Source organism: Leuciscus leuciscus, assembly GCF_965113295.1.
Source record: "Leuciscus leuciscus genome assembly, chromosome: 1".
NCBI lineage: Eukaryota > Metazoa > Chordata > Actinopteri > Cypriniformes > Leuciscidae > Leuciscus > Leuciscus leuciscus.
The window spans coordinates 32,506,324-32,526,364 of record NC_138725.1 but is presented as its reverse complement, the minus strand read 5'-3'; the positions used below and the strand labels follow the sequence as shown (position 1 = coordinate 32,526,364).

The 20,041-nt window shown below is 39.7% G+C and overlaps 1 long non-coding RNA gene across 1 annotated transcript; it reads left to right on the top strand.

The window, feature by feature from the left end:
• The first annotated feature begins 15,974 nt into the window (after positions 1-15,974).
• Positions 15,975-17,262, top strand: LOC309478354. Its single transcript, XR_014198942.1, has 3 exons — positions 15,975-16,311; positions 17,034-17,128; positions 17,214-17,262. It is a non-coding gene; the product is annotated as an uncharacterized lncRNA (long non-coding RNA).
• The last annotated feature ends 2,779 nt before the right edge of the window (positions 17,263-20,041 follow it).

The window sequence follows — 20,041 nt, the reverse complement described above, 5'->3', positions numbered from 1 at the left end:
CGGTTTCGGGACTGATGTGAATGTGCGGGCAACAGGAGTGTAATCATTTAATAAGATACTCAGATGCAAACCTGGGACACAGCCAATATTGTCGTCTGACTTCGAAAAGGCATGACACTCTTCACGTAATATCCTCTTGACTTGTTGTTGTTGGGGCGGAGTTAAATGGCTCACATCCACTGGAGGGTCCCATCGATCTGTATTGGGAGCTGCCTCAGTGATCTCTGGTAGGACCTGCGTAATAGATGCTGTGGCTTCACACTGTGCATTTGATATTGGTAAAACAGACTTAACTGGCTGCAGAATTCCTAGCTCTGTTCTACCACCGAGCGTGATGTCGTGATCTGTTCCATTCTGCACATTGATAGTAATTATTGGGCGGGCCCCCTTTTCCAGAAGGAAGAGAGTATCAAAGAGTTCAAGGCCATCTGGGTACATTGGGTTAACGTGTGGCTCAAACAGTAGCACCGTATCTTGTTTCACGTGAGGCATTTTTACCAGACACTGAATTTGCATAATGGTGTGCTTCTCTATGTTCACAGGTTCCTTCCTGGTTCTTACTACGTACTCGCTGAGCCTCTCTGCAGTCACCAAATTGATGAAGGTATGTACACTTTTCTTCTTTATGCTAGGGAAAGCCCTTCTGACAGTTCTGTACAAACAAGCATTAGTCACATCAAGGGATCCACTTTCGCTTCGTCTCATTATTTGTTCTATCACGTTATACCCGACGATAGGCCTGGGCAATTCTTGGTCCTTCAAAACAAGCACAGGAATGTTTAACTCTTTCTCATTGGTTACAGGGGATGCCAGCTTGAAAGTCAACTCCACCCATCCACTGTATGGCATGTTCGCTCCATTTGCTGCCACCAGGCGCAGACTGTCTGGCGCTTCAGTCGCCTCGGAAATATTTCTCAGTGTCACTTCAGGTGCATATTTGGCTTTCCACTCCTCATCTATAATGCATACTTGGGAGCCTGTATCCCATAACGCTTCAGTCTTTTTTCCCTGTAGATAACAGGTAACAAGGCACTGTTTTCCCACTAAGGACGTGATGGCAGAATGCTGGTTAACCTGACAAGGGGCAGTTAAAATACTATCCAGCGGCTGGGGCTCAACCTGCCTCTGATGGCCCATGCTACATTTCTCATTTTTCTGGGACCTCTCTGCCGCTCGGGTCACACCCTGTCCCTTGGAGGTAACCCGCTCCCGTTTAACAGAGCTCCACGCTGAGGCCTGGCACCTTTACTCTTACAGCCAGCTGAGAAATGCTCGCTGCTTCCACAGTGGTAACAATGGGTGCAAGGTTCTTCTGCGTTGCGCTGCTGGCAATGGAAACATTGTCTGGCTCGTGAGGGACGGGACTGGAGGAACTGATGGGGGTGCTGTCGTGGTGGCTCCATATACTGCTGTGGATAATACTGCGGTGCTGCAAAGCTTGACGGCTGAGTTACATAGTTGACGGACATGGGGGGCTGCTGAGGAGAAGGATACACATACGGCTGTCCATGGTGCGTCTCTATTATTGAATAATGCTGACGTGACTGGAGAGAATGTTCTGGTGGAACAGTGGACAACTGAACTGGGTTTGCAGGTCGGGGAGGTATTTTCTGTTCCCTCACCTGTTGTTGGCTTTGTGAGAACTGGTGTGGAGACATGTATGGGCTTCCCTGCCGTTGGTGTGTAGCCGTCTCAGGTTTCCAGGTCTGATGCTCTTGGACTTGGGTCCATCCTGATGTCTGTTGGGACACTGCTGATGCTGGGTCTTTGTCATAAACTGCAAAACACTGCTGAGGGACAGTTAAGGGCTGCTGGATGGACTCTTTAATCTGTATGATATCATCACTCAGGCTTTTCAGTTGTGACACTAAATCGAACTTTGACTGTTTGGACTGAAGCTTTTGTTCAGGGGCAGGCTCATTCAACTGTACAGCATGAACAGTACCATTTTTTTCATATTTTCGCTTATTTTGTCTTTCAGATTCATTGGAGCAAGCTACATTGAGTTTCTCCAGCAACACTTTGTCTGGAACAGCGGGATCTGAGAGGTATGGTTGAAGGTGGCTTTGGATGCGGTCGTTTTGTAATCCAGTCAAGACGGTGTGCAAGAACATATTCTGAACTAGGGCGGGATCATATTTCAACCCGGAGTCATCCTCCTGAGAAGCAAACAGAATTTTCTGTCTCAGATCAAGAGCTCGAATTAGGAAGCTTTGTGGGGTTTCTCTAGCGTGCTGAGCTTCTTTGGTGAGCTGCTTATATAATTCAGTCGCATTTTTCTCCTGATAATGAGAACGAAGTATCCGCCTTAGCGTCGGGAGTGTCAGCCCTGCCTTCCCCTCCAGATAGCTCCGCAGCTGAAGCCCTGGTGTGATAGCCCTGATGACAGAATCTACTATTTCCTGTTCTGCATAGCCCTTTTTAAGTCCACCTTCTATCTGCCGTGCCAGACTGGAGAATGAGAGACGGTCCTTCTGCCCTAGATCTCCTATTAGACCAGAAATGTTGAAGTCTTTCTGCCATGTCGCGTTCACTTGTCTCTGATATGTGGGTGAAGAATAAGCTGGGTTCTGGGCTGCATATGTCTGTCTGTCTGCTGTATTTTGTAATACTGTGGGGCTAATATACATGGTAGAAAACAATTCAGCTGTACTCTCTCCACTTTCTTGTATTGTTTTCTGGGCTGTGTTAACATCTCCAAGTTTAATTTCCTCCCTCTCTGTATCTTTTTCAGGAGCATTACTTGTGATTCCCGTGAGCTGGATCAGTTTGTCATTAATTGTTAACAGTTCAGCCATACCGCCATCTTCTAACTCCTCTAGCTCAGCTCTTAGTAAATGGTTATTAAGGAGGCTCAACAGGAATAAACGAGTCACATTTGTCTCATCTTCTCGTGTTAGGTGAAGAAAGACACTGAGTTTTGTCAGTTTTTCCCGTGATAGTGTGCATAATTTCTCACAAATTTCCTCTTGAAGATGTTTAAACTCCTCCATTTCTGCTGCTCATCTGGGTCACTAAGGGGACGATGTTGCAAAATGGGCTCTACCGGTCAGGGAGTCACTCCATCGAACATCTATCCCAGCGGGGCCTCCAAAATGTAGTACCCTCACCGCCTGATGAGGGGAGATATATTAATACAGGACACGGAGCTGCTGCTGCTTCACTTATCAGAGTCTGTATTGTTTTTTTTTATACAATGTAAAACAGTTCAATCACTCTTATGTCAATCAATGACAGCGCATCATTTCAAGAGTAGTAATCACAAAATATAGAACAGAACTACATATACATACAGTATTTTCCCTTTACTGCTGTGTCTACAGATTAAGCATTATGTACTATGAGATATTCACTGATAACATTTATGACATTTTCCATGTGAATAAATCCTAAAAATGTGTTCATGTTTGCCAGAATTATTCTTTCTGATACACTTTTTAGTCCAGACACTCATTTTCACAGTTATTTGGCACTTACAACTTACTCATTGTATTATTTCACCAAAACACATGTTATTTGTGGACTTTACTCTAATATTGCGTATTTTCTCTGAGACCGCATGGTCTCCATCACTAGCATGGAAATGTGTAACTAGCACGCGTGACGCAGCACACAGACGTGACTTGAAGCGAACTTTTACATGTCCGTAATAACAGTAAACTTAAACACTTTAAACAATGTAGTTAACATTTCTTAAACTCTTACATGTCAAAAAACATACTCTCATTGCTTTTATGTAATTCATACCTGATGAGGGGAGATATATGTATATATTAATACAGGACACGGAGCTGCTGCTGCTTCACTTATCAGAGTCTGTATTGTTTGAGCAGCGCGCGCGCGCCCCCTCCTCAAGCAGGCGAACACCTCCCAAAGGAAAAGCAATCAAATAATCGAACGATTGAGCAGGGAACATTAATCAACGAAATAAACACATTTAAGGAATAAATTCTCTTGTCATCCATATATCTTACATATAACATATTTACTACTATTTATCTACTTAATGATTTACAATTACGTATCTACTTTTGTAACCACCACACATGTTTTGAAAACATTTTCTATGCTACTAGTTTCAAGTATATATTTATTAATTGTTTAAATACTTTTTGTTTCACAAGCAAAATAACTTTTTAGCTTCACACAACCAAGCATCAGAATACTGAATTGCCTTAATGTTTTAATCAAATACATTAATATTATTATTGCTATGCATGTACACACACAGACACATACACATACACAATAACTGATGGTGTGTGACGCACATGGACTTAGTTTCACATTTGAGGAGCAGGGAGGACTGTATCATCAAATAAAACCTTCAAAATCCACATTTAGATGGAGTTTGTATTAAAACTACTACACTCTTAAAAATATTCTGTGGCTTAGTAAATATTACAGAAATATTTAACTTTATTAACTTAATAAAATCTCAGAAAATCTTGATTGTTTGAATCAAACCACCAAATATAATTAAATAATAAATATTAATAATATAATTATATAAAATAATTATAATTATATTAAAATTAATAATATAATTAAATTACCAAAATAATTGAGTAAAAATTCAATAAAAGCCAATGACATGTATGTATTTGTGGTTGTATGGAATACTATTTTATAAAGGTTTAGAGGAAATAAAAAAAAAAAGTTAAATTACTCATAAATAAAAAGTTAATTTATAAATATTGTTATTTTTAATGTTTAATGTTAACTTATTTCTACTCAGTTTTATTTATTAATGTACCAGATGCAGTTACTCAGATTTACTACATTTTTTAGAGTGTATCCTCCATCTGCTTGCATCTGTAGATTTCTTCTAAATTCACCAATTTAGATTTCTACATTTCAGGGGGAAAGACTCTTGATGTAATTAAGTCATTAACTGGGGACGTTCTGTATGCAAATTAGGCGTCAACTAGTTAAAATGCGCACATTTGCATCTAATTGACAGGGCAATGCAGGTAAATAGGATAAACAAAATAACTAAAGCATATCACCTGGTGGTGATATATGCTTATTTTATTACTAACTTATTTTATTACATGGCTTGGTTGAATTCCAATGTAGAATGTGGTCTGTTATTTCCAGAGGTGGACAGTAACAAAGTACATTTACTTGAGTACTGTACTTAAGTACACTTTTTGAGTATCTGTACTTTACTTGAGTATTATTTTTTCTGGAAACTTTTTACTTTAACTTCACTACATTTGAAAGACAAATATCGTACTTTTTACTCCACTACAATTCTGTCAAGGTCCTTGAGTAGAAAGTAACATCAGTCAGTGGATGATTTTGGTTGCAGGGGTTGCATTTTGGTTGGAAATGAAAGTCGGGTTTACGTCAGAACCCTGCATCTGATTGACATCAGAACCCGACGTCAGATTGACGTTGGATATTGATTGAAAATAAAAGTAGGGTTGACGTCAGAACCCGACTGATGTTGGTTTCTGACGTCAACCCGATTTTCATTTTCAACCACAATACAACGTATGTCCAATGTTGGAGATCAACGTCAATCTGACATTGGATTCTGACATAAACCTGATTTTCATTTTCAATGTTGGGTTTGGTTTTCTAAATGCGAATTTTGTCACTTTTTTGCACACTAGCTTATAGATAACAGTAAGACTAACATATTCATACTAAAAGCCAAAAAACTTTAAATAGGGCAATATTTGAGGGAACAGCCATTTGGGTGTCCGAAACCATTGTGGACGTTATTGAGTGACTTATTCAATCTCACATTCAATCCCACTACTGGAACTGTGTTCTAGAAATAAATGTGATATTGATATGAGGGTAGGTATGCAGGCATAGATTCAGAGGCATACGGTACTTTAAGTATTACATACAACAATGCAACAATAATAAAACAGTGCATTGACATTTACTTTTTACTTTTGATACTTAAGTATTTTTAAAAACGAGTACCTCTGTACTTTTACTTAAGTAAAAATAGGTCTTTACAACTTTTACTTGTAATGGAGTAATATTTGACCAGTAGTATCTGTACTTTCACTCAAGTAAGGAAGTTGTGTACTTCGTCCATCTCTGGTTATTTCTTGATAACAGACCGCTGTGCGGAGTATAACAGACCGTTGCCATGAAAAACAGAGCATTGCTATGGACTCTAACCGTAGAGGTGGAGCGTACTATTTTCTTTAGCGGAAGCAATACGTGGATTTCTCGGCGATGTCATCATATGGAAGCAGATTAGTCTCAAATATAATTCACGCAAAAAACATGATTCACAAATGCGTAGACAATTTCACATGCATGAAACCTAATTCACGTGCACAAAAAAAAAATCCATGTGCGTGAAAAAAAAAAATAAATACACAAAAAGCAATTCACATGCGCAAAATAAAATTATATACTCATAAAATACATTTCACAAATGCAAAACACAATTCGTAGTTATACAACTGTGCACAAAAACCTTTGAATGTTTAACCCTCTATGGTACGGTGTTGCCTCCAGGCAACATAGTCTACTTTAGCTTTTTTTTATAAAAACAAAATAAAATGTAATTGTTCAATGCTCTCTAAGGGGAGGGGAACTCAAATACTAACCAAAGAAAATGCAAAAGAGTGGTCACATGACCCACAGGGGTACATTTAGTTCCCTCTTTCAACACATGTGCACATGTCACATGGCTCCATATTTTCTCCACTGAAAAGGGCATTTTTCACTAATTTCTGGCCAAATAATCATTCATTCATTCATTCATTCATTCATTCATTCATTCATTCATTCATTCATTCATTTTCAAAAAACTTTACATTATATATCATCAAATTTATCATAGGAAATTACATAAAACTGCTTGTTGCCTCGAGGCAACATTGTACCATAATGGAATCACATAAGGCCATGCCAGGCATACTACGTATGAATACAATTATATTTTATTTGTAAGGAAAAGAGTTTGAATTATCTAAATGTATCTTTATTTTTGCAAACTGAAAACTTGGCATGGTTTGACGGGACATTTGGCCACTATAGTGGGTAATCGGACAAATAGTGGGTTTGTGGGAAAGGGGCGTGGCTTGGGAGTGGTCAGCAGGGGTCGATGGGGTATTTGGCCTCTATAGTGGGTAATCGGACAAATAGTGGGTTTGTGGGACAGGGGCGTGGCTTGGGACTGGTCAGGGGGGTCAACGGGACATGTGCCTACTATAGTGGGCAATCGGACAAATGGGTTAGTGGGACAGGGGCATGGCTTGGAGCCGGTCAGGGTGAACAGGACATTTGGCCACTATAGTGGGCAATTGGACAAATAGCGGGTCGATGGGACGGGGGCATGGCTTGGGACAAGTCAGGGAGGGTCAACGGGACATTTGGCCACTACAGTGGGCAATCGGACAAATAGTGGGTTAGTGGGACGGGGGCGTGGCTTGAGACAAGTCAGGGAGGGTCAACGGGACATTTGGCCACTACAGTGGGCAATCGGACAAATAGTGGGTTAGTGGGACGGGGGCGTGGCTTGAGACTGGCGGTGGGGTCAACAGGACATTTGTCTACTGTAGTGGGCAATCGGACAAATAGAGGGTTAGTGGGACTTGTAGGGGTCTCGTATTTCGGGGGGTTCCCGACGGGCCCCTGGAGGACCCCACACGGGTCATTAGGTCGGCCGGGGAGGTCTTCCAAATGTTTGATCTTGCTGTTGTTGAGGCCTGGCCTTCATATTAGGATAATGTTATAGTGATTGTAAATGTTTTACCTTGACACAGCATGTTTTGATGTTTTTTAATGTTTTGATATGATAACTTGATGATATAATGGTTTGTAGTACTTGCGTTCCACGATGGTACAATGTTGCCTGAGAGCAACAGCTGGATAATAAATGTTACTTTTTATTAAATATGAAATGTGTAATTCAATAAAAACTTGATAAATCTGTTTGTTCAAGTGTTTAGTTAAATAAATTGATGTTTTCAATAAATATATAATTTTTTTTCTTCATGAAAATGTCAAATGTTTAAATTTGTCCATTGTGGTACAATGTTGCCTTGAGGCAACAAACTTATAATTAATAAATAAATAAAAAAATTATGATAATGTTTATTGATATTGCTATAGTGTCAAATTTTAAGCAGGAAAAACATAACAAATATTTTTTTTCTCACTGATATCATAATGCGTACCATAGAGGGTTAAAATGTACGAGTGTATTCTTGCATTTGAATGTGCAAATCGTCATTCACTTACGAATCGCCTTAGATATGTGTGTGTGTGTGTGTTTTTGAGACTTTGCTGGCAGCATAACACTCGTAACACAGAGCAGTCGTACTCTTTAGCCAATCAGATTTAAGCTTATCAATCGACCAATCAGTATCACGTGAGGGCGGGCCTACCTACATGTTACGTCATCAGCTTTCGACCAGTTCATGGCTGAGCAGAGGTAAGTGCAGTTAATCGTTCATTTCTGTGTTAACTGAAGTTAAAGAAGTTTGAGATCAGTTGAAGCAATAGTTTATGAACTATTAACTGATGTAAGCAAGTGTTGTTGTAATCAGATGTCCCATATCGTGTCAAAAATGAAGAAGAATGATGCTTGTTCTGTTGTATTTTAGCTGAAGGTACAGACAGCTCTCACAGCTACAATCACGCTAATGATTGCAAAACAATCATCTGTGGTCAATACCCATCGAGATTGTTCTTTAAATAGTGAATAGACCTATTTTAATGAGCAACCAGTGTTTTTTGCCATTTGTGTATGATGTTAAATTATTATTAACACTTGTTTCCCTGCATTTTATCAGGATTACTCACCTTTGGTGTGACATCTGGATAGCAGTCACGAACATCTTAATTCATGTTGTTTCTTAATTCTCTTTTATACTTTTTTATTTATTTTTTATTTATGTCTTAATTGGTAACACTTTATTAAAACGTTTCATTAGTTAACATGAACTAATAATGAACTGCACGTGAACAGCCTTTATTATTTTTTGTTAATGTTAACATTTACTAATACTTCATTAAAATCTTGTTAACATTAGTAAATGCACTGTAAACTAACAATGAACAGCTGTATTTTTAACTAATGTTAATAAAGATTAACAAACACAGCAACAAATGTATTGCTCATGGTTAATACATGAACTAATGTTAAATTGTACCTTATTGTAGAGTGTTAGCAATATATTCAACATGCATTTCCTTATGTTTTGTGCTGTATTGTCATTGCAAGGTTTTTAAATAAGGTTTTTTATTGTCATCTTAAGGTCTCAGGACAATATTGTGAAGCATTAATTTTACTTTGCCTAGTAAAATAGGCAAATCTGATTTTATGCTGATGAGACAAAGGTACTTATCATAGGGAGGCAATTAAGATTATGCGACTAAGATTACTCAGTAAACTCTATTCAAATACCATCACTTAATTTCCCACGTCCTCTGTCTGCACCTCTTGTACTATAGGGTTTTAGTACTTTAAATATCAGGACAAAATCTTATATGTCCTAACAGAGAGGTCTACTGATGACCGGACTGAACACAATTCATTTTTTTACTTTTCACTTGATGTATTGCACTTATATTTATATACTCTAAAAGCAAAGTACACTCTGACTGGATCTCACAACTCCTGAAGAGACGTATATTTCTCTGTACTGAATAATATTGTGCTTCACAGTTTAGACTGTCAGTTCATGATCTTCATATGTAACAGGAACATTAATCATGATCAAGTCATTTTATATATTTTATTCCCAAAGGATTCAGAAACTTCAAATTGAACTATGTCTGAATCTTTTAATTCTTACAAGAACATTTAATAATGCATGCATAGCAAGGCTTTATTCCTAAAGCGTGTACATATAGTCCGCAGGAGACAAATTAATACAGTAACAATGCATCACTTTCAACCACTTGTTGAAACAACTGTCAAAATGGATGGCTTGCAACATGACTGTTTTCAATGAATTACAGTAGAAATGGTAAGATCACAGTACTGGTTGTCTGCAACTTCATACATCATCTGTCTTGGAAATCTGAAACAATAAAACTACATAATATATGCAGATCGAAACATGTCTCCTATATATGCACGTCATTACATACATTATCATAGGTTGAATGTGTGGTGGACAGGACATGAAAATCCATCAATACTAAAAATAAATGTTTATATTCACATGTGGACTAAACAGCAGTTAATAAACTATTGCTTCAAATGATCTCTAACTTCTAAACACAGAAATGAACGATTAACTGCACTTACCTCTGCTAAGCCATGAACTGGTCGAAAGCTGATGACGTACATAGACTGTAAAAAATATGGACAAAGCGTCTGTGACGTCACCCATAGACTTCTGAAGAACGGTTTTGAGGCCGTTTATGGGGGGTATGGGCGGCGCCATATTTCAATACAAATGTTCAGAAAGGATAACTTACAGGTATGATGTGTTGTGACAGATCATGGCCGAGACGTCAAATTTCAGGAATTCCACTCGGCGCAGCCTATGCTCGTTGTCAGCTGTCAATCAAGCTGTCAATCGCGCCCTTATTTGTCATACATTTTATATCTAAATACGATCTAAACTAACGAGTTAGAAAAAAATTCACCCCCCTCACAGTTGTCAGGCATTCGGAACCTATCGAAAAATACAATAAAAGTCCATGGGACCAACCTGTAAAAACATGAATTTATGCTGTGAAAACGGACATTTTAACATGGGGGTGTATGGACATTTGCTCCCTTTTGGGACCTTCCCCTAGCGGATTTTCGATGTATTGCAGTTTTTCGCACTTCCGGGTAGGCTTCATTTTTCAGATTAGAATGTTGCCGCTTGATGACGTAACATGTAGGTAGGCCCGCCCTCACGTGATACTGATTGGTCGATTGATAAGCTTAAATCTGATTGGCTAAAGAGTACGACTGCTCTGTGTTACGAGTGTTATGCTGCCAGCAAAGTCTCAAAAACTCACACACACATATCTAAGGCGATTCGTACGTGAATGACGATTTGCACATTCAAATGCAAGGATACACTCGTACATTTTAAACATTCAAAGGTTTTTGTGCACAGTTGTATATCTACGAATTGTGTTTTGCATTTGTGAAATGTATTTTATGAGTATATAATTTTATTTTGCGCATGTGAATTGCTTTTTGTGAATATATTTTTTTTCACGCACGTGGATTTTTTTTTTGTGTTCACGTGAATTAGGTTTCATGCATGTGAAATTGTCTACGCATTTGTGAATCATGTTTTTTGCGTGAATTATATTTGAGACTAATCTGCTTCCATACATCACTGCTTGCGCACGCAACCAGGAGGCAGAAAGACCCGCGGTCTTGTACTGGAGTAGGGTTTAGGCTAGTAGCATGGTGGTGTTGTCGCTAAGTCAAAATGCTAAGGAGTTGTTGCGTAATTTATTTACATGCATGCCTATCTGTTGTGTTTTATCTGCTCATTTAAATTATACATGTTGCAAGTAATTCCAAATCTAGGCAAATGGAAGAGTGGGACAGAAGGAGAAAGTTGTATGTTACTATATTCTTTCTATTCATAATTTGACGAGCTGCACATGACCAAAAAGCACGTAGTTGTATGCATCAAGGGATTTGTACGCTCTAATCATTTCTCTTGTATACACACTTGCTTGAATAAGAGAATTATGGCAGCCATACAATTGCTGGCCACTTCTTGTCATCCACAATCCAAAGATCGTCATGTATTGCGTAGGGATCCGGCAAGATCTCACCATTGCTGAGAGTAAGTTTTATGTATTCTTTTTGCGGCGTAGTTTTTCACCCATATTTAACAGCGCTTCGTCAGAAGTACAAATACAACATCCGTTTTTTGAATCCTATCCAGTGTTTGAAAGGAAAGGAGTAAACACGGTCACTAGTAGGTTGTGACGGCTGTCAATCAAAATGTGGAGCGGTGTATTCGTTCCATGTGTTTCCTGTCAGAAAACAAATAGATAATTCGGTAAATTTAAATTTAATAGAATTTATCAACTTGTTGCCTGCTGTGGTTGTTTTAATTCACATCCTTTCTAAAAAATATGAACGTTTATTCTTAATATATGACTGTCAATGATCTAATTTCATGTTTTATATTTTATTTGTTCATTGTTTATTTTGTTGGGTTTTAGTTGGAGTTGGTCAGAACTGCATAATAATAATAATAATAATAATAATAATAAATTATATATATATGCGCATGATGCCTGCTGCCTTTGGGCTCAGTGATGTTGAATTTAAATGACATGTAAAATAAAGACATGTTATGTTACATAGTGATGTAATGGTGTTTTCTTGAAGGAAAGGAACTAAAGAACAAAGAATTTTTATCAGCTGAAAGGCAGAATACAAATGTTTTTATTAAATTAGATAGGCTAAACATTATATAACAGTTTCAGGTTATGTTTTGGTTTTGGTAACATGTCCCACATTGTCCCACAAACTTATAATCGTCCCACATTTGGTTTGTTTGATGGTGGTCACCCTGATTACATTACTAACTTAGTCTAACATGATAATTCATACATACATCACGGTATGTTCGGATTTTGATTCGTAAACAGTTGGACGTTTTACGTAATGTTATATTAATATGAAACACAAACAAACAGATCCAACTCTGAAATTGCAGTTTATTATTGAGACATCAAGAAATTACAAACAATGCGAAATCTACGTTAATTACAATGTTCTTTTACAGAACTCGGCATAACAGCTAGCGGTTTTCTGCCTCCTGGATGCGCGCGCATCCGGTATTGTTTGTATACAAGAAACCCGTGTATACAATCGGGTTTTAATCGGGAGAGAGAGAGAGAGGGAGAGCTTCAGAACTCCTGACCTGATATTTAGATATACTATTCTTCAATAAATATATTTGTTTGACAGGGAAGCTGTACACAAACAGGAATAAATATTATAAAAAAATAAAATAAAAAAAAAGCACCCCAGAAAAAAGGGCAGGTGCTCAAGCCCCCTTTGATGTCTATGTGTGCACGTGCCTGTGCAGGACCACAGTTCCGGCAAGACTTTTAACTCTGCGGACTGCAAAGGCTTGAGCGGGGCATTCTGAAGTGCTCTGAACACCAGAGACAAATCTCAAGAGGGTATGGAGGGAGGGCAAGAAGGGATTTTGTGCTTGTGCTGAATAGATGGTGTTTATTACCTCCTGGGGTAGGTCACCTAGAACCTCCACCTCTGGTCTGTTGCGGTACAAAGCTCTTGCAGAACATCTGGGTCATGACCACCCTCGTGCAGGTCCTTGAACGCTTTGGCATTTTTAGTCATGGTGAGCAATGAAACCAGGTGTATTTCTAATAGCACAAGGGTTTTCAAACTGGGGTTCTACATGAAAATGTAAGCATCTATATTGAGAAAGGGTGTCGTTTGCATGACCAGTAACGATGACACAAAACTCAAACCCTGGAAAGACGGTGTAAAGAAGGCTTTACTCCGCACTGCATCTGAAACACACAGACACACATGAATCAGTCAAACGTCAGATCATTCAACAACCATGTTATGCATGTTCACATCATCTCACCGATACTCTGAGACTCCAGCACGGCTGATTTCACCTCTGCATCGTCGTCCTTGTACACAGAGGGGATTTTCAGCCATCTATCCAACATCCAACACGTCCACCTGCAACAGACACGCAAACGCTCAGCACTAGGCCTGTTGAGATTACTACCATCTTCTATATTTGCACCTTAAATTCTAATCACATATTGCAATTAAAATGAGGCAAGGTTTGTTGGTTTGTTTGTGCGCATTAGGAAGCCAGGAATCATCAAGAAAGGAGATTCCGAGTTCTCTTACGAGAGGTCTCTCGTACTTGCGTAAGATATCTTACGCTAGGGGAAAACCTCTTTTCCTCGAGATATTGAAGCCAAAAATTATCCTTAATTTTGCAATAATGTAAAACGCATTGCAGCAGCATGCAGACATGGGCGAGACAGCTCGCGCGCCCATTGGCTGCTCTGCGGCAACTGCACCAGCCTATCGATAGAGGCTCCTCATGACGTCAGAACCATGAACCATTACGTCATGTCCCGCCGAAATCGGGTGGGGCCAGGGCTATAAATACGGCCCAGAGAGGCTGGTTTGGTCAGTTTTTTTCATCTCTTCAGCGGGCCTTCGCATCGCTGGATCCTGAGAGGAAGCCGCGCCGTCTGAGTCAAGCACCCAGCGGGATTAGTGCATCTGAAGCTGCTGGTCGACATCTCGCCGCCTTCAGTCGCCGTTTCTGCTGACGCTTTCCGGCGTACATATCCTTTTCTCTTCTACTGTGTTTTGTGTATGTGTGTGTGTTCGCCGCCGCGACACACACTCTCATTGCACTAAAAGAGTCCGGTGCGCCCGCTTGCCTTGCCTGCTTGGAGGATGATACCTGCTCTCCCTCTGTTCGAGCTGCGCAAACCGCGCCGTTCACAGGGGATGTCAGGAGCGGACGGTCACGGGGCTAGCTTTCTCTCTCCCTCTGTTCGAGCCGCGCAAAATGCGCCGTTCACAGGGGAGGCTGGAAGCGGACGGTCGGGGTTAGTTTTTCTTTACGTACAAGAAAGCTACCCTGCCTCAGCGCCCCATTCACGCGTCAATCATCTCACACATTTCTCAGTTCCCTGATCAGGCGACTGGAAATATAAATATTGCAGCGCCGGCAAGCAAACGCCGAAGAAAACATGTTGACGCTATTATATGCTCGTGCATCTGAAAGCCTTTGTGTTCCCCCCTGTGGCTCAGTGGCGGAATCTTTGGTTTTTCACACGAGAGACCGGAGTTCGAATCTCGGTCTAACGGCAGATTAATTATGCCTCCAATGCTTCGCTCTGTCAGTTCCCTGAAAGGCGATTTCAGATGTGCATTTTGCAGCCAACGAGCGCGTTGTACAACCCGCTCGCCTGCACCCAAACACCGTTTCTATGGTTCCCGTGCGTCACTGGCGAAAGGAGAAAAGAGTGTTAATGTCCCGCTGCGGCCGGGCCGAATTCTATTTCTCATTCCCCTCTGAAGTTCGGGCGACTGGAAATGTCATACTGCAGTGAGCGAGCCTGTTGTAATGCACGCACCAGCATGTTGACGCTCTCTGTTTCTATGGCAACTTCTCGCTCGTTCAGTTCCAGTAAATGCGACTGTTCCAGTGTATTCTGCAGTAAACAAGTCGGCGACACAGCCCGCTTGCCTGCTCACAAACGCCGCTTTACGGCTACCCAGATAAATCCCCTAGAGTGTATTTTCTGGTGTTCCGGCCACGGCCGATGGTGTTATGAGTGTAGACAAAATGCCCACTGCCTGCCCAGTGCTTCTCTGATAATATTCGCGCTATATAAAATCCTTTGTGTCTTCCCCTGTGGCCCAGTGGCAGATTCTCAGATTTTCACGCGAGAGACCCGTGTTCGATCCCCGGGTCTACCGGCAAAAAAAAAAAAAATATAACAAAAAAATTTGCCGTCAATGCTCGCTCTGTCAGTTCCCTGAAAAGGCGACTGCAGATGTGTATTTTTGCAGCCAACGAGCGCGTTGTACAACCCGCTCGCCTGCACCCAAGCACCGTTTCTATGGTTTCCTTGCGTCACTACCTCCATTCTCACACATTTCTCTGGAAAATGTCAATATTGCAGTGGACGAGTCTATTGTAATACACGCACACCTGCAAACAAACGCCAGCGTGTTGACGCTCTCTGTTTCTATGGCAACTTCTCGCTCGTTCAGTTCCAGTAAATGCGACTGTTCCAGTGTATTCTACAGTAAACAAGTCGGCGACACAGCCCGCTTGCCTGCACACAAACGCCGCTTTACGGCTACCCAGATAAATCCCATAGAATGTATTTTCTGGTGTTCCGACCACGGCCGATGGTGTTATGATTGTAGACAAAATGCCCAGTGCTCATTCCTACACAGAAACACAGCCCGTCACACAGGGCTCGCGCACATGAAATCGACCCAGATCGATTGCGCATTAAATGTGGTAAATGTGCCCACTGCACTCAAAAAACTCAACTAGCCACTTGCTTGATTTGCTAAATAAAAATATGTCTGATTAATAAGAATATAACGAGTTTACTTGTGTTAAATGATTCATTCTTGTTAGTTGGAACTAAATTAAGAAATAATTGAATGAATTAGATCTGCACTTGTTGATTCAATGAGATTGAGGCGCTTCATATCAACAATTCTCTCTGGTGAGTCACACTGCGCATGCTCAGTACTGCGGCGGGAAGTTCGGGGACACGCGGCCGGGCTCAAATGTACTGTGGAGAAGGCTGAAATTCCTGACGTTTTGTGAGCGGTCTAATCGTTCTGCATCCTTGATATTGAGGGTAAGTACCTGATATATGTACCTATTTGTAATTATTACTGTGGGATAAAACTAAGTTATTAGACAGTGTTGCGATGTTTCTAAGCAGGCTTATTTTCCCAGACTTGAAGCACATGTGTTGGGTTCAATTCTGTGTCTTTGTCGATACGAGTTTCACCTTAACGTTAAAGGGGAATATGGCAACTCTAGCAATTTTTTTCGCTGATTTTCAGCAAATATAACTCTACCCCAACAATGGGAGGGTAAAACAGGAGATAAATTGAATGCAGACGTCAGAGTCGAAAACATCATACACCCGTTTTTTTCCCGGTTTTTTTCTGTTTGTAAGTTAATGCAACGTTAGCTAACGTTAACGTTAGCGTAATGTGCCATTTTTATGTTGGCCTGGCCTTCATGTATGTATATCAGCAAAATATTAATTTAAACGTTCTGTATCTAGCCATTTCTGTCTTTTCAAACATGTTACTTAATGCTACCCAGCTTATTGATTACAGTGTGCAAAACTTGTCAAGTAAAATCTATGATGCAGTCGACCATATTTGAAGTGTCCTAATAAATGGCAGTTAAAGTTATGATTGAATAGGTATACATGTTTTATTTATGGAATATACTTATTAATATAAGTAAAACTTTATATTTAGTAACAGCAGCCAGTAGTGGTATTTTCTTTGGCCCATTTTTTGAAGTCAGTCTTATACACTTTTTTTCTTTACTTTTTTACAGCGAAAATGATTATTTTCTTCATACAAAAGATGAAATACATCACAATATAAAGCTGTCCCCATGCTCTTCTGGTGTGAACCTCACCTTTATTACATGTAAGTAGTTTTTCTTAACACTCACACATATAATGTATAACTAACTATCCTTGATTACTGACCTTTCCTTTTCTTTCTCTTTCAGTGACGTGTATGTGGCAGTGCAGGCAGTGTGTTACAAAGGAGAGTTGTAGGTACAAATTGCTTAAGCATTATAAACTACACCATTGTTTTGGAAACAACAATCATTATGTTTGTGTATATTTAAATTGTGTATATTTAATAGTCATTCTCAATGCATTTTCTTCCCAAAGAGTACTCTTAAGCTGTGCCGCCACTGAAGTTTGAGTTAATCTTGTCCCCACCCCACAGAATGACACTATACACACCCGAAGAGCCTGTGTCATCAAGTCTCTGTGCACCTACTTGAATGAAGAGCCTGAAAAACTAGTGAAGGCATATTTGGTGAGTTGATAAGAAAATACAGTTTTAAAAGCCCATTGAATCTGTACTTGGGCCGTGTTTTCCCCTATTTGCTACAACAAACATGTGACTTGAGAGAACACATAACTTTGTCAAATAACTGAGCTGGACAAATTGTTTATTTATAGGAAACTGATGGTACACAGTTCTTATGTGAATTGGTTGATGCACGAAAACAAATATTTTTTTATTCAAATCGGTTGAGCTCTCAAGGGGCCAAATTTGCATTTAAAAAAATGGCATCAGAAACTGTACATGTATGCTTTTGTTTTATTGCAGTGCATTATATTCCAAAGTGGTTCTAATGTTTTAGCCACCTAATTTATTTTAAATATGGTGGCCAAATAAATTATTACAATCTTATAATATAATGCACCACATTATACTCCAGCACCCACTGTGACCTCAATAATAAACAGTAGAATTATCACCTTTCTGACAGTTTCGTCTTAAAAACTGAATAATTCTAAACTTGTAAATGTAGGATTCACAGCAGAGCTCCTGTATTGGATTGAAGTTTACTTTACAGGTTTACCTAATAAAGTGGCCAGTGAGTGTTTAAGTGCATTTCTTGTAATAAATATTTGAGCTAATTTTTGCTTGTGCTCTTATCCCACAGGATTCAGAATTTGAGTCCCAAAGTACCATGGAGCAAACTGTGATAGGAGTGTATGTCATACTGAAGGAGGGAGCGCTGCCTAACGATGACCCAGCAGACATTGGTGTCCTTGAAGGTGTGGAAGTGCTCAGTGACTTGAATAGTCAGGCTTGTGCTCTGTTATTTGGACTGATATACTGTTTGAACCTGAGCTACCCACCAGAGCTCAAATGCACTTTTGAAGTCTTGCAGAAGATCTTTCTAAATCTAAATGGAAAGATGTTGTCATCCAAGGCACAGTTCCTCAAAAACAAGCTTTTGGAGTAAGTGAGCTTGAAAAAGATGGACTGAGACTACAACAGTGTTTTACCAAAGGGACAACTGACTGGAGCAGTTGTTACACACTTGCTATAAATTCATGTTTGTTCAAATTTTTACTTTTTTTGTGTGTGTCAAGGCCAAGGTTTACACTTACAAATTCCCAAAATGGGTATTATTAAAATGGCTTAATTTTTAAGATGTGAAGGAACATAAGCTACACTGGTAATTTAGAATTATCAAAATAATTTTCATGTGATTTCATCACAGCAAGCTGCTGTAAGGTTTTTATTTATTTAAGGTATGTATTTATTTATTTTTATGTTTTATATATACACCAGTATTTCATCAGACAATCTTTTTTTATTATTATTTTACAGCTCAAATTGTTACTCACAATTGTTTGTTAAATTCATGTTTATTTTCAAATGTAACATTTTTCTGTATCAGGCCATGGTTTACCTTACAAATTCCCAAAAAGGAAAGTGTTAAAATTGCTTAATTTTTAGAAGTGTTAAGAAAAAAGGGGCGTTAAAGTCCTGCAAGCGTTGCTTGGGGATCAGTTTTCTCAAGAGCCAAGATTTTGTTAGCTAAATGTTTCTTATATATCATGTTACAAACACTCAGATGAATGGGATACTTAAAGTGAAGAAAGCAGTTCAGACTTAACTGGTGCATGTTAAAGCCCAATTGAAAAAAATAAAAATTTTAATTGTTTGCATGTTTTCTGTGTTTTTTTTGTACACTCAAAGTAATTCACTAAATTAACTAAGAATGAACATGTAACTCAAAAAAGATTAAAATGAGTTTAATGGAAATGTTAATATCATGTTTAACCAACACATCTATTTTGTGTTCAAATAATATGATAAAGGTTGGTTGACTTAACTTGGTTTGTTTAGATGGAATATAGGTGGCATGATAAAATCATGTTCATCCAATGAATTTTTTTTTTGAGTGTGCCCAGTGCCCACAAACACTACGTTCTGCATGTCTCAAGGTTTCTGTAAAACGAAACCAACATGCATTCGCTCTGCTCAGGCAGACAATGCTCTCAGTGTTGTAAATGTGCCCGCTATCCCACGCCCACATTCACACATAGACATAACAGGTCTTACGGGACTCGCCCAGCCCTCCCCCTCTCGATTGACCACCGCAGAGGAGTCGAGCGCGGGCAATCTGCCCGCTGTTATCAGCGCGCCCCCTGCCTCAAATGTCATAAGCTTATGTTGCAGCACACTGAAGCCCCTCTGTCGCTGAGCGACCAGAGCGCGCTTCGCATTCAACCCCTAGCCATTCGTGCAAACGCATGGGCAAGGCTACCCGGGGTTTCGAAGTGGGTGCTAGACATTATAGAAAGAGGCTATTCGCTACAGTTCGGTCGACGCCCGCAACGCAAAGCGGCGCGAATCGATACTACGGTGAAAAAGGAAGTAGCACACCTACTTCGGGCCGAAATAGCGAAGTTACTGAGCAAAGGGGCTATAGAACCCCTATCACAAGCTCAGAGCGAAGGGGGCATGTACAGCAGATATCTTCTGGTACAAAAAAAAAAAAAAAAAAGACGGGGGTCT